This window comes from Helianthus annuus, chromosome 5 (genome assembly GCF_002127325.2).
Source record: "Helianthus annuus cultivar XRQ/B chromosome 5, HanXRQr2.0-SUNRISE, whole genome shotgun sequence".
Classification (NCBI taxonomy): Eukaryota; Viridiplantae; Streptophyta; class Magnoliopsida; order Asterales; family Asteraceae; genus Helianthus; species Helianthus annuus.
In genome coordinates this window covers 126,266,024-126,269,922 of record NC_035437.2, presented here as the reverse complement: position 1 = coordinate 126,269,922, position 3,899 = coordinate 126,266,024, and the positions used below count along the sequence as shown (strand labels likewise).

General features: G+C 44.4%; 1 non-coding gene across 1 annotated transcript; it reads left to right on the top strand.

Moving 5' to 3' along the window:
* The first annotated feature begins 250 nt into the window (after positions 1-250).
* LOC118492761 lies at positions 251-357 on the top strand. Its single transcript, XR_004894763.1, has one exon. It is a non-coding gene; the product is annotated as a small nucleolar RNA R71 (small nucleolar RNA).
* Positions 358-3,899: the final 3,542 nt, after the last annotated feature.

The window sequence follows — 3,899 nt, the reverse complement described above, 5'->3', positions numbered from 1 at the left end:
TTTTGAAGAAAGGGCCTCGATTTGGGCTTGTAAAGAGGTGCTTTCGTCGACCTTATGGGCGCCCGGGGCGATAGACTTATTTCCCCGGGGAGTGTGCCATTGAAAATTGGTTTGAGCAATTTCCTCAATCTGATTATATATTTCGTGTGGGCGTCGATTACCTAAGAGTCCCCCGGAGCTAGAATCAAGTGTCTGCCTAGTGTGTGGCAACAATCCATTGTAGAAAGTGGATACTTGTTGCCATATTGCGAGGCCGTGATGGGGACACTTGCGTAATAGCTCCTTGAACCTTTCCCATGTTTCATATAAGGATTCCCCCTCCTCTTGTGAGTATGTATTAATTTCAGCCATTAATTTAGCAGTTTTAGAAGGAGGGAAATACCTATATAGAAACTTTTGGGCTAGTTCATCCCAAGTGTTTACCGATCCAGCTGGGAGGGTGTTGAGTCAAGCTTTCGCTCGGTCTTTTAGTGAGAATGGAAACATACGGAGGAGGATGGCGTCGTTTGATGCTCCATTGATCCGAAAGGTATCACATATTTCTAAGAAATTAGTTATATGTAGATGAGGATCCTCGTCCGCAAGCCCGTGGAAGGTTGCGGAGTTTTGGAGCATTTGTATCAAATGCGGTCGAAGTTCGAAGTTATTGGCTTCGACATTCGGAGCATTGATAGCGGCGCCTAGATTACCTACGGTGGGCCGTAGATAATCCATAAGGGTACGTTGGTCCGCCATTGGGGGTGGATCACCCGAAACCTTCTCTTGGTTTTTGGCTTTTAACCTTTTTCTAAGAAAGCGTTCGGGTTCTTCTAGCGGTTCCTTTATGTCTTTATTGGAACTGGAGCTCATACACTACGTGAGGACGGCGTCGGGTTCCAAGTCCTGCAATAAAAACAGAAAAGAACGTTGGTCAGAAGGTTCACCACGGCCCCGTGTTGAGCGAACACGGCCCCGTGGTCGGAATTACAGTGATTGTTTTTCAGATCCCAGTTACTGGAAGTTGGACACGGCCCCGTGTTGCACCGGCACGGCCCCGTGGTCAGCCTTCTGTAACTTGAAAAACAAAAACTGCCAGTAACGTTGCTGAGCACGGCCCGTGTTCGACCAGGCACGACCCCGTGCTGAGCTCTGCAGAAGCTGAAAATCTAAGAAAAATCCTAAAAAAAATTAAAGAAAAATAAAAAATATGATTAGGCCGTTGATTCCTAACTTTCTTAAAATCCTTGTGTCCCCGGCAGCGGCGCCAAAAACTTGATGCGTGTCAGTGTGTATATATTTTATATATATATTTAAGCCCTTTTTACACTTTTAGCCAAGTTTTAAATTTATAAAACACGATATTCACTAACACTAAACACACATATGGGCAAGTGCACCCATCGTGGACGTAGTATAGTGTTGGTAAGATACCGAGGTCGTCCAAGGACACAAGAGCTTTTAATACCGGTTTATCCTCAACGTCTAATCAAATCAAAAAGTTAGAAAAATGTTTTAAACTAAGAAAAATAAAAACTAACTAAATGCTGAAAATAAAAATAAAAATAAAAACAGATAGACAAGATGAATCACTTGGATCCGACACGTGTATTAGTATAACCTTTGATTATTTTCGCACTTTTGCACTTGTTTAAGAGATTATCTTAGTTATTGTAGTAGGCCCCTCTTTTGAAGGCGACGTTACCCTCAACCCAGTAGTTTGAGTCAGCAAGGATACAATCCTAAAGGGTCGGATTATTGAAAGATAATGAATTAAGTTATTAATGCAAATTGTGGTAGGCCCCGCTTTTGGCGGTGACGTTACCCTCGGCTAAGTAGTCTGAGTCAGCAGGGATACAGTCCTAAATAGCCGGGTTATAGTATTAATAGTAGTTAACTTATGAGGGGGTCAAAGAGTTTGGATCCCCGCCATCCAATACCTATGGGCATTGAAGGAGATCCTACTAAATTTGACCCAGGTCCCAAGCAGGACCTCTAAACGCTGAACAAGGGCAAGACCCTTACCAAACCGTTCCCTTAACCCCCGACCAGGTAGCCAACATACCTCCATATAGACCATGGAGATATGAATGGTGAAAATCTTTTATTTTATATAGACAGTAAAATAATGCCAAGACACCACGGACAAACGATAAGGAAAGATCACCTTCAACATAAGTAACTAGTTATTAAAGTCATTAATACAAAACCAAATAAAAAGTGCAAAAGATTAAAAATAAAAAGTATTATACTAAACACTTGTCTTCACCAAGTGATGTAAAAGACTTAGGCAAACATGGCCTTGATTGTCAAGAACTCTTACGATCAATCTTGGATCCCGAGACGACTCACACACTCTACGATGGACAATGGATGATGGTGGTGGATGATGGTGTTATGGTGGTGGTGGGTGGTGGATGAGGTGTGAGAGAGGTGGTGTGCCAAGGGATGAGAGAGAATGAAGCCAAGCTCCTCTATTTATAGGCTGAACAGAAGGCTGGACACGGCCCCGTGTCCGCTGGACACGGCCCCGTGCCCGCCTGACACTCTCTCTCCTCATTAATTGTAATTGCGAATTACAATTAATGCGCCTGCTGTACTTTCACCACGCCCCCGTGCTCGCTGGACACGGCCCCGTGGTGGGCAATGGAAGCTTCTACTGGTTTGTCTTTTCTGCTGCTTCCTGGGCACGCCCCCGTGTTCGCTGGACACGGGGCGTGTTCAGACTCTGTTTCTTCTCCTTTGCCTTGGGAGGTGCCTTTGAGGGTCCGGGCAGTCCACTTTTGTTCCTTTTCTTGTATTTATGGTAGAATTAGCTGTCTTTTTGCTTCTTTTGTGATTTTGAGCTCATTTCATCCTGAAAATACAAAAGGAAGACAAAAACACTCTTTTTCCAACATTAGTACTTAAAAATGGTTTGTTTTATGCCTTAATTGATGTGATTTATATGTTGCATTTTACACACATCACTTCTCAATATCCCAGCGAAGGTCTTGTCCATCAGGCGTTGGTATGTGGCGCCAGCGTTTTTTAGACCGAATGGCATCTTTGTATAACAGAAGATCCCGAGATCGGTTCTAAAAGTTGTCTTGTCCTCATCTTCGAGCTTCATCTGAACCTGATGATACCCCTTATAACAATCTAAGAAGCACTTCCATCTGTATGGCGCGAGAGAGTCTATCTTTTTGTCAATCTCAGGCAAAGAATAGCAATCTTTGGGGCATGCCTTGTTGAGAATCAGTATAATCAACGCACATACGCCATCCTCCGCTCGACTTTTCCACCATTACTGGGTTCGCGACCCAACTTTGATAACGGACTTCCCGCAGGATTCCAGCTTTGAGTAGCTCACATACTTGCTCATTCATTGCTTTTGTTTTGTCTGCCCCTAAGCTGCGCCTTCTTTGGACCTTTGGTTCAACAGAGGGGTAGGTGTTTAAGCAATGCTCGGTAATGTCGCGCGGGACACCGATCATGTCTGCCGGGGTCCAGGCGAAGATATCCATATTCCTGAACAATAGTTGCTTCAGATGCGTTCTGATATCTGATGAAATGGCGTGGCCTATTGTTACCGTTTGCTCTGGGTACTTACGGTTTAACACCCACTTCTCTGGCTCAGTTGTTGAAACTTTCGCCGCTTTCGTTGGGCGCAACTCTTCCGTTGACATTACTTCTTTTTTGGCATAGATGATCGCCACCCCCGTCTTGGTTGGAAACCCTATCGCTGAGTGGGGGGTGGTATAAAGTCACGAGGGGCTTTATCACGCCACATAAGTGTCACCTCAACGCCACGTCATATAGGGGGTTTTAAAGATCCTTCCTTTAACTTGCATGCAATGGTTTAAAGTCCCATCAATGCCATAGCGCCCCCTTATCTTGACCAAATGCCTCAGTCAAGCCAAAAAACACTCGTAGCACCTTGG